The following is a 12,396-nucleotide window of genomic DNA, read 5'->3' on the forward strand; positions in this document are numbered from 1 at the left end:
CTCCTCGCTTGGAACCTCCAGCTCAGTCGGTACTTACCCCGGCGCCGGACTCCTTCGAGCCACCAGGCGGGTCCTGGCCCACGTTCACAAGTCCAGCGCCCCTTGCATCGGCACCGAATGACCTCCATCTACCCGTTGGTCTACGGAAAGGTACTCGCTCCTGTACCCTTCACCCTATTTCCCACTACGTAAATTATGACCACCTTGACCCCACCTATCATGCCTTCTCCCTATCCCTCACCTCTGAGTCGATACCATGCTCCCATTTGGAGGCCCTGAGCATTCCCCACTGGAAGGAGGCTATGGATCAGGAGTATGCGGCCCTCATCGAGCGTCAGACTTGGATCCTTGTTCCTCGTCCGCGCAATACGAATATCGTCACCTACAGATGGATATTCACTGTGAAGTATAAACCAGATGGCACCGTCGATCGATACAAGGCTCGACTAGTAGCACACGGCTTCACCCAGACATACGGCATCGACTACAAGGAGACATTCTCTCCCGTGGTACGTTTGAACTCTATTCGAGTCCTTCTATCCATTGCGGTGAATCAGGGGTGGCCACTACATCAGTTGGATGTTTCCAATGCCTTTCTCTATGGGGAGCTCACCGAGCAGGTTTTCATGGAGCAACCGCCCGGATATTCCACTCCAGGCTCGACTGGCAGGGAATGTCATCTTCAGCGTGCCCTCTACGGCCTCAAGCAAAGTCCACGTGCTTGGTTCGCCAAGTTCAGCAAACTTGTGCTTGCTCTGGGACTCACCCCATGCACGGTGGACCCTACGGTGTTTCGCAAACACGGCTCCACTAGCACGTTCATACTTGCGGTGTACGTGGATGATATTTTACTTACGGGCAGTGATCATGCAGGCATTGCTCAGGTAAAAGCTTACCTCCACCAGCATCTGACCATTCGGGACTTGGGTACGCCCAAGTACTTTCTCGGCATTGAGTTTGCTCATCAGCCGGGTAAGTTGATCTTGAATCAACGAAAGTATGTCCTGGATATGCTAGAGGAAGCCGGGTTACTGGGGTGCAAACCTCGCAGCTCTCCTATTGACAGTAAACCTTGCTTCTGGGACTCTACTTCTCCACTCCTTACTGACGTTGAGCCTTACCGACGATTGGTGGGGAAGCTCATCTACCTGACGGTCACACGTCCTGACATTGCTTATCCGGTGGCACTCCTCAGTCAGTTCATGCATGCTCCTCAGGACATACATTGGCACGCTGCCCTACGCGTGCTTTCCTACTTGAAGCATGCCCCGGGCCGGGGGCTCCTCTACCAGCGCCATGGACATCTCCAAGTGGAGGCGTACTCGGACGCTAGTTACGCTGGGGATCGCGGTGATCGGAAGTCCACTTCAGGTTTCTACATCTTTGTTGGTGGGAACCTGGTTACATGGCGGAGTCAGAAGCAGCGGGTTGTCTCCCTCTTGAGTGCGGAAGCCGAGTACCGCGCCATGACGCACGCCTCTTCGGAGCTACTGTGGATACACTCTCTCTTTCACGAGCTTGATTTTCCTGTGCAGAAGGCTATGCTTATGTACTGTGACAATCAAGCCGCTATCTTCATCGCCAACAACCCCACCTTTCATGAGCGGACGAAGCACATCGAGATCGATTGTCATGCAATTCGTGATCGCGTGCTCGCTGGCCTCATCACTACTCCACATGTGGGATCTTCGGAGCAGTTGGCAAATATCTTCACCAAAGGACTGAGCACCACCGCATATGACATCATCTCCCGCAAGCTGGGCATGTTTGATATCTACGCTCCAGCTTGAGGGGGAGTGTGAGTGAATATCCCCCCCCTTGGGATATTCTTGTAATTCTCTCTCTCCTTCTCTAGGGTTTTTTCTCTCCTCTACATAAGGGAGGAACCCCCTTACCGAACAACTTACTCTATTGAATTACAACATTCCACAAAGGATACTCGAGAAAGACATCGAAGCATCAGGGAAGAATACAACTATCTAGCCTCACTCATATGATGAGTATGGTCGGTCCCGTAGCCATTAGTGTGAAGACACCAAGGATAGATAATGGACACTTTTTAGTGAAAAGAGTTCACTAAATTAATTGATCCTTATGAATCCCTAAATGGTATTATGTCAAACTATCAATCAAGTTGATTCACGTCATGACTGTGTATGTGGTCCTTGGACAGAAAATATATTTTGACTATGAACTACCAGCCTCTAATCATTGGATTCTAAACAGTCTTGGTCTGGGTGTATCAAGAAGTTCACGAAGACGATTGAGTGGGCAAGAAGGTCGTCAACCCTCGGTATAAGATGATACAATGCAAGGAAGATGATGTGATGAAGTATTGGAGAAGAGTTCTTCGATGATTTTTTAACGCATTATTACTAACTTGGATGACCAATTAGGGTATGACACTTGACCATACCCTTAGTCATCCATTAACGTCAAGTGGATGATGAACTATATGTACACGCTAAATGACGATGAACAAGTTCAATGAGTAAGTCGATACACGCTCGTTTTTATCTTTTAGAGCACAAGGTGTAGCTTGGCACCCTACAGGTCAGAGACTCAACCAATCAATCGGGTTTAACAATTCGGCATTAATTAATCTATGTGATGATATAATTAATTAATTGGAAAGGATAATAGTCGCTAACTAGACTAATACATGGGCCAAGAGGGTCACATGCAAATAATCTTTTAGATGCCAGAAGATATACTTAAGTTTTGGATTTTTTTGTAAAAGATATATACCTAGTATAAATAGGGTAAGGCTTTGAATGAAACTCACCCAAGCTAGAATTGTTCACGAGCCATCCCCATCTTCTCTATTCTCCCCCATAGCTCCTCTCCATTGCCGATGTGATTAGGATAGCATAACAGTGAAGACAGAAGTTGAAAAAAGCTCTCCAAGGTGGAGGAGATTCAATGTGTCATGGATTACATGAATATCTCTTGAAGCTGCACACATGAGAAGGTTGACTCGTCTCATTCTAGGATCCAAGAAATGATGGGTGCGATCCGGGTACATGTGATTTGTTTCATGGTTTTATTGTTGTCATTATGATTCCGTTTTAAGCCTTCTGCTGCATGAAAACATCATGTTCATCTAGATCATTGCTTGCAAAACCCAACATATTTTCCATCTATTTTTGGAGAACTTGAGAGTATTACCTTGCATTGTGATGTTTGACAACTAGCTATGCACCAAACGGTATCCTTTGAAAGTTTAAATTACATAAGTTTGACTACGAGAAAGAGATTTTTCTTTGTTTTTTGTCCTTTTGTCATGTACATGTGGCACGGAATGCAAAAAGCCACGGAATGCGAAAAGCGACGGAATACAAAAAGCCATGGAATACGAAAAGCCACAGAATACGAAAAGCCACGGAATATGAAAAGCCACAAAATATGAAAAGCCACAGGATACGAAAAGCCACAGAATACCAAGTGCTTTGACTTCTTAACTGGCACAAACCTGATGACATTGATGAGGAGAGAGAAGAAATTAAGGCTAGGATTGCTTCAACTTCCAACGGCCATAACTTTTGATCTTCCCCTCCTCATTCTATCCATACCCTCTGATCTATAAATAGAGGCCTGGATCATTGTTAAAATCATCTTGAACTTGCTTCCTACTTTTGTGGGTTGATTGAAAGAAAGTGAGATTTGAGATCCATCAATATTGTTCTTGGTGTGTGGGAAGAGAAAAAGAGAAGAGGGGGAGCTTATCGGCACTCGCAAATCGCCGTGATCCTGGTGGAACGTAAGGATCTAAGGTAAGTGTCTTCGCCTTACGTTGTTTCTCTCCCAACATCATCGTTATCATAGTTATAGTTTTTCATCAACATTTCATTTATCACTCCACTTACGTTCCCATTCTCTCGTCTATCTATCATTGCCATCATACCTTTCCACATCCAACCACTATCCTCGTTCATACTTTTGTTCATCATCGTGTCCGTCACAATCGCTTACTCTTTATTTTAGTTAAAATAACATATAAATTAAGTACTTCTTAATCGATATCACTAGCTCATATCCTTGAATCGTGTTTATGTCTATCCTCTCATTGGTTATCACTAGTTTAAGAAAGTAATTCCTTAATCATCATTCCCTATGGAGACGATCTGTACTCATCACTAACTAAGTATTTTCAAGTACGGTCAAATATATTTTATTGAATAATCTCAATCACCAACGACAAATTTTAACCCTATAATTGAGATTATCAAACATTGAAGATGGTTTCCAAATGGTCAACATAAAGTGCATGCCATAGACATGGCCATAGTGGTAATACCTGATGAGACGACTAAATTAACATAGATTGATAACATTTTATAAGCATATGATGTAACTAAGATAATAATATCTTATGTTAAAGGTTATAGATAGGTCTTATGCTTGACTTAAATTACGGAACATAAGATGATTAAATGAGTATATTAGGGTAACTTACACAGATAATAAAATACAATAAGGGATAATGCAAATTAATGATGATAAACCGAGGTTACATGTTTTTTACTATGTCATTACTGTATGGAGCTTACAAGTGGTGAACATGTGTGATAATTAACAAATATGTTCATAATATTGCGATAATGTGAGAACATAAGATAGGTAGTGGAATAAATAAATTTTTACTGGTAATTCACAAAATTATAGTAATAAGATAGGATGATTTGTATATTTAATAAATAATTTTTATTTTTAAATGCCCTAAAATCCAAGAAAAGTCTGGTTCCATGTAGCCTTGTGATTAAATGCATTTAAGTATGGAGTACAAACTTCTGAAAAAAGACTACTAGAAATGCACATATTTGCATGAGTACGGGCTCTCACTTTTGGGTGCATATTTGGATGAGCGTAAGATAGGTAGTCAAAGAACTGCCCTTCACGGTCCTTTGAGGTCCATAGGATCCTTATTGGTAGTCCCCATCGGCCAATAGCTGCTGTCCAGCTGTAACAAATGCTAACAAAAAAATAGTGATTTAACTGCATCTCTTCACCATCTTTTAAATGCTGTACTTTTTTATTTATGTCGGCTTACCCCATTTGATATCATCTCATCAATTAGTATTTTATTTCTTTACTTTGACGGCCCCCACCCTCCTTGTCAGTGTTTGTGACAAATACCAACCTGTGAGAAGGAAAATAAAACTCTACTATTTGAGTCTTTAGTCTTTATGTTCTGTCTTTTTATAGAAAACCGGTTTCCTGATATTATATTTATTTAATTAAGATGACCTCATTATGAGTTAATCTTTGGGCAGGGTAAGCTCAAGGCCTGTTCATTTAATTATATTTTCTTTTGTCACTGCAGTGGAATATTTGGTTGTGGCTGATCAAGTGATGTTTCACCAGCCCATCCTGCGCCGATACTTTGATCATCAATGTGTTAATCCCATAGCAGACAAAAAAAGAATCATAACTACTATATAAATGTTAGAACCATCTTTGCGTGGTAAAAAATAACTCATATTTTTAGGAGATCTTTTTTTTCTAGTAGATTTATAATAAGTGTTTTTAAACAAATTGGCTATAAGGGTTTATCAAATTAGTTGAAATAGATGGATTAATTTGATGGGAAGGTATTGTGATAAAGTTGTTGAATACAGAATATGGAAATTTACAAGGGGTTCTTTGCTTTGATTATCAGTTCTCGGTTCCAAAATTATGTATGTATATCAAAAAATTATGTATATATATATCCAAATTTTTTTTCCAAATATCACATAATGATAGTTTTAAAAAATAAATAATAAAAATAGAAAAATATAACATCTGAGCATGTTTAAGACTATACTTGCATGATTAACTGATGGTTTAACCTCTTAATAAAAACAAATTACCGACATTCTAATTTACTGTCACTCTGGTTATATCAGTTATCATCATGTTGGAATGTAAAATGACATGCAAATTGAGATACAAGGAGTTGTGATGATATAGATAGGAAGAGTGAGGTTGACTAACTTAAGCGTATCTGGGAAATGAATTTGTAAACCAAATCCAGCATATCATCATGTTTCATGTCATAGTTATTTATTTGATGATGCTAAAAAGAAGGGAAAGATGGGTCCTAACAGCTAAAGCAAGAGAGAAAAGGTGAGAGCGAGAGCACATAATGCTTTTATTTGATGAAGTCTAAGGCAAAAATATCTTCTGTGATTTCCCAATTTTGTGAGCTAATGAATAATTATTTCAATGGAAAGATCAAATGACTCTGATCATATAATGTTGGGAAGAACTTCAATTTCACAATTAGTACCTAGTGTGACTGCTGAGGTATTGTTCATGAATATTCATGTGTCGACTCCCCTCAACAAAATGGGCTGGCTAGAAAGAGAATAAGACTTATACTTGCAACATCCAGGTCCCTACTCCACTAAGCAAACATGCCTAAGTCATAATGGGGAGGAGCATCAACTGCAATCTATTTCATTAATATATCTCCACCAAAGGTAGTTGGGTACAAGGGTCCAATTAACCTGATGTTTGATGACATCAACTATGTAGTGATAAATATGTATTTTAATAATTTATCTTACCATTTATATCAATACTCTGCACAAAAATTATCACTTATCATGTTAAAAATGAAATTAACACTCAGTTTTGTGACTGGTTCGAACTAATGGGCTTTAACAATTTAGGAACTAATCCCACTTGATTCCCTTAAATCAAGTGGTTTAACTTTCTCATGATTTCCTTGGATTTTCATTTATAACAGGACTCAGGTAATTGAAATATTAATGGTGGAGAAGAGAGGGACCTAAAGCACAATGAAGCCCACTATGGAGCAGGCCCAATCTAGATCCCATAAGGGGCTTAAGCCCAATCAAAAGAGAGGCCTATTTTTAAGGAGAAATTCAAGTGGGTGGTTTATGTTTCTTTCTCTATAAAGGGGACACAAAATTTAGTGGCCAAATTAATAAATCTTGGCTACACATTCTAGGTTTCTCACATTGAGAATCTAGGATTCTTATTTATACCCATTTTTTCCCACATTGTAACTATCCCTGAATCTCTGTCCAAACAATTTTTTGGTAGCCTTGAGTGCAGAAGTGTTTCTTCAAACCACTCTTTTTATTGTCAGGCTGAGTGAAGAATGGAATCAGATCATCAGGTTTGGAGAAAACTAAAGAAGAATGCATCCTTGGTCTGAAAGGGAGTGACATTAGAGGTTCGTACATTCTTGGAGGTTACTTCCTTCGACACTCAATTTTTCAGGCCGTCATAGCCAAGACCTAGGGCTTTCCGACGCCACAAACGGTACTAAAAAATTTGACCTACAGCTGAAGCTATTGCATTTTTCCTGAACAAAAAAATCAGATATTCACCCCACATTTTTTTGGCGCCGACATATCAAGTTCGGGGCACTCCTGGGAAATCCTGACACCTATGCCAAAAAAATACTGTAAGCTATTTTTAGTAGTTATTATTTGATATCTTAATATTACAATATTGAAATAAAGTTCATCTTTGAAGTTATTCTAATTATTATTTAGGTTTTCCTTCATTGCATTTGCTTAAAAAGTAAGAGAAATGTTGCCTCTCTTAGAGTTAATTTGTATTTTTATCTAAAAAACTATCAATATAAAATCACATGGAAAAATATTCTAATTTATTTCTGGCTCTCTGTGTCTGTGGTTTGACCCTTACTCAAATCTATACTTAGTAAGGAAACATTATAAATTTTTTATTTAATTGAAGAATTAACGACAACTTATACTCTTTTTCTAGGTTATCAATGTCTTCAATCTATCCTCAAGTGACATTGAGGGTCAGGTTGACGTCCAAGATGTTCATTAGTGTTGTGTTTGCTCACATGGATGCACATAAGCTTGACCCAAGGACAATCAAGTGCGTGTTTATTGGGTACTCTAATGCTCAAAAGGTCTACAAATGCTATCACCCATGGTCCAGAAGATTTTGTATCATGACAGATGTGGCGTTCAATGAGAATCAGATGTTCTTTGCCAACAAAAAAGGGGAACAACAATGTAGCTTTCAAATTATTTCAGCAAGAATTTCAATTCCCAAAATTTTCCACAAGAATTCTAAATGGCAGGGAGGCCACTCCTCATGAAGGTGGCCAACTAGAGTTAGATGGTCCAAGATGGGATAAATTAGATAAAAAATTCCTCTATTTGTAGAATAGATGCTGGAGATACATGAGACAATGAAATAATTGATTGTCCCTAGTGAAGTTGAAGTTGGCGATGTCCTAGTAGGCAAGGAAGAGATAAGTATTGAATCACCCGTTGAGTCTCATGTAACTTATGCAAATGTTGACCAGGGAGAGGAAGGCTGGGGATGGCAGATTGAGTTGAGGAAGGATGTGAGGAGATGTTGAAATAAGCCCATATTTCCTATGTCAGATTGAGTCCATAGTATCAAGATTTATTAGATTCCCTAAGATGAATCTCAATTCCAAGAAATGTTGAAGAGGCCCCAAAAAGAAGAGAGTAGAAGATTGCCATGAACAAAGAAATTGAGACATTCAAGAATAATCATACTTGGGACTTGGCTTTCTTACCTAATGGAAGAAATATTGTTGATATAAGTGGGTATATACACCAAAGTTCAAGGTTGACGGGACTTTGTAAATGTACAAGGCAACGCTAGTAACCAAGGGTTATACCCAATCATATGGCATTATTTATTTCTAAAATTTTGCACATGTAGCAAGTTCAATACTATCAGAATCTTGATTGCTCTAGCTGAAAATTTGGGATGGAATCTGCTCTGTGTTGATGTAAAAAAGCTCTTCTAAAAGGTGTTTTAGAGGAGGAATTTTATATGACGACTCCCCTAGATACCAATTAACAAATATGCCATGACAAGTCTGGGATATAAATGAAGTAATGATAATCATACTCTATTTATCAAGAATAGTCCCTCTTGCTTAAGGTCAATCCTTAGTGTCCATGTGGACGATTTAATCGTCACAAGAAATAATGAGAAGGAAATATAACAATGGAGCCAACGGCTCTCCTAGAAGTTTGATATTAAAGCGTTGGTGCCTTGAAATATTTTCTAGGTATAGAGGTTGCATAATACAACGGAGATATATTCTTTCCAAAGGATATGTACATTCAGGATCTCCTCCATGTTATGGGTGATAAACTGAAAAATAAGGATTATAATTTGTCGTTGGTGTTTTTTAGCTTAATCAATAAAATATAAACTTGTACTCAAGTAAATTTAGCTTGTGATGAGAACCTGTACTCAAATATGGTTTAGAGAGACGAGAGGGTAATAAATTAAGATAATTAGAATTTTTCAAGATCGAATGAGAGCGAGGATGGAGTGATGATAACAATAAGTGAAAGTAAATACATGAAAGCAATGCGATGAATAGTGAGTTGTCTAAGGTGGATCATGAGACAGATGGCGAGTGAGATATCTAATGAGATTACCATGTGTGAAACATGATCAAATGTGAAAAGATGGGAAGTTATGGTAGAACGAAATGATGAAAGTGGTCTAAGTTAACAATGGTGTCGATATTAACCAATGTAAGACGAGGATACTTACTATGGATAAGCTATCCATAAAATAATTCATTTTCTCCATCTTCTTAAGATCAAGATAATTTGAGAGTGAAGATAAGCTCCCCATCTTCTCTATTATCTCTTCTAACACACATGGGCCACCAAGAAAAAGGTTGATGGATCCCACAAACTCATTAGGTTTCAATCAGCCCACAAGTATAGGAAGAAAGTTTAAATATGAATTTGAAAAGGAACTACTCTTCTATATTAGCTAGATGCATGGAAAGAGGTGTGAAGACAAAGTGACCCTCAAAATTTCAACTCAATCGACCTTATGGATCGTTAGATATCAAGCTTTGAAATTGGAGACATCATAGTCATTTAATTTTTTCTCCCTCCTTATTGCTATTGTTGCTTCCTCATTTTCTGTTGGGAGTTAAAATATTCAATTGTCGTTCATTTGATTGTGGGCACAATCACCTATTCTTTCACAATTGGTCACTCCTATAAACTGAATTCTAAGTCAGATAAATTTAATAAATATATTTTTTTGACTTGTAAAATCAATATCACCATAAATATATCGTCGTAAAATTCATAAAAATATATTCCAAATCAGAAAATTAATATCTACATGAATGTAATGTGAAAAATTAATACAATGAGGATGTATTGTGGATGGGCAATTGTACTTTTATGATCTTCCATCCTTGGTTTAAGCAGAGTCATGTCAGGGAAGGGAGTATGATAAGTCCTTGGCCAAGTGAGCGGAATTTCAAAGAAGAGTTATTCGATGATTTATTAATGATTATGTGATATCATTGGATCAGGGTTTGATAGTTTACCGTATCCTAAATTGTATTAGGAGCATAAGGATTCAATCAGTAATGCAAAGAGCAGATGAGGGCTATACATACACGGTAACCAATGACAGGCATCTTCCATAAGTGTGTCAATACACTCCTTTACATCTTCTAGACCACGATGTGTAGCTTTGCACTGCACAGGCAAGAGGCTCAATATATCGATTGGGTTAAGTTGATGCATCATTGATTAATTTATATGATGATATACTTAATTAAAGACCTATAAAGGTTATTAGGCCATTGGAATTGTTAACTAGATTGATACATGGGCCTAGAGGGTTACATGCAAATGATATTTTGAACATAATAATATTTACAGGTCTTTAATTAAGTATATCATCATATAAATTAATCAATGATGAATTGATTTAACCCAATCCATATATTGAGTCTTTGGCCTGTGCAATGCCAAGCCACACATTGTGATCTAGAATATGCACTTAACGTTTAGAAGTTTTTATGAAAAATTAGCATAGTATAAATAGGTTAAAGCCATAAAGAAAATTTTCCTAGGACAGAATTGTTTAGGACCCTTCACCTTCTTCTCCCTTCTCCTTGACCCCTCTCCATTCCCAATGCGACCACGACGGCGTAATGACAATGATGTAATATGAATGGGAGTTTTCTGGATGGAGGATATTTAATTTATTGTGATCTCGTGTATATGTCTAGAGGCTTCACATTTTAGCATCTCAGCACGTCTCAAAATTTCAATCCGTGCCCAGGTGATTGGATCAATTAGATTCTGAATGCAGTTATGACTCCCTTTCAAGTCCTCTTCTCAGTGAATCCCTTCAGTTTCATCCAAATCAAGGCCGTAGAACCCAAAAACTTGCTTTTGTTTAACTGATCAACATTCATCAAAATAACCCAAAAAAACAAATGTGCGTATATTATAGAGTGTTTGGATGAGTAAAAAAATTGTATTTCTTTTATTTTGGCGATCTAAGTCAATAGAAAGTAAATATGACTAACTCTAATTCATCACTTATATAAAGACCATCTAGATTAAAAATAAAGAACTATTGGTTCCTAGTATTATATGATTGAAATTGTTACTATGATTGAAATTTGGTCGCATTTGGAGAAAATACATTAAGAAGTTGATAAATGAAGAAAACAGGGGAGGCAATGAACACACATAGAAATGTTTGATCACAGTTATGGTATCCCCCCAATAGCTATAAACTGAGAAAATTAGAGCCCAATGAAAATGAAAGCCACATGTACTAATATCAAGTTGATAAAAACTAAAATAAATATGTTGATAAGTGATGTATACATACATAAAAGGGAAGGGTGGGTATTGAATTAATCTTATATGAAAGGAGTGATCAAAGTATGCACCAAGTTAATTTATTTAATTTTTAAGTGTCTAGGTCTGATATGGGAGACTGGTTGAGCATTAATATAATTTCCAAGAATTAAGAACCTTAAGATCCTGTTAAAGCCTCCTATATTTTCCAATATATGTCACTTTATGAAGGTGGCGAACCATGTCTGTTGACTTGAATCTCTTGTCCATAAAATACAATTTTCATTGGGATGGAAGAATACTCTAGGGATAGTAGTGAATATTGATGACTTAGGACAATGAGGAAGAAGCAGTTAAGGCAGGAGGAATCCATTGCCCTTTGGGCTTTACAAGAGGGAGGTAGATTTCTGGTTTGTCCCTAGAGAGAGATAGACAGAGAGAGAGAGAGATGTGGGGTTAGAAACAAGGATGAGAAGGCCAAGGACCTTCCTGAGGATTTTATCTGTTTTATGAAGTAGTTATTCTGTCTTCGCAATGCCTCTAATATCATTTTTATTGTCACTTTTAAGCACAGAAGATAGGAACTAGAATAGGAAATAATATACCTACAACCACAAACAATTTTTGTGTGGTTATCCCTGTGAGAAGGCCTCAGAAGTCAGCTACTAGACAATCAGGCCCATGACACTGAGCATTGGAAGTCTACTATTATGGTAAGCCTGCTGGTATGCTCCCATCATTTTACATGTGACAGTGCGGCGATGAAGGACTACAA

The sequence above is a fragment of the Wolffia australiana genome, chromosome 18 (genome assembly GCF_029677425.1).
Source record: "Wolffia australiana isolate 7733 chromosome 18, ASM2967742v1".
NCBI classification, from domain to species: Eukaryota; Viridiplantae; Streptophyta; class Magnoliopsida; order Alismatales; family Araceae; genus Wolffia; species Wolffia australiana.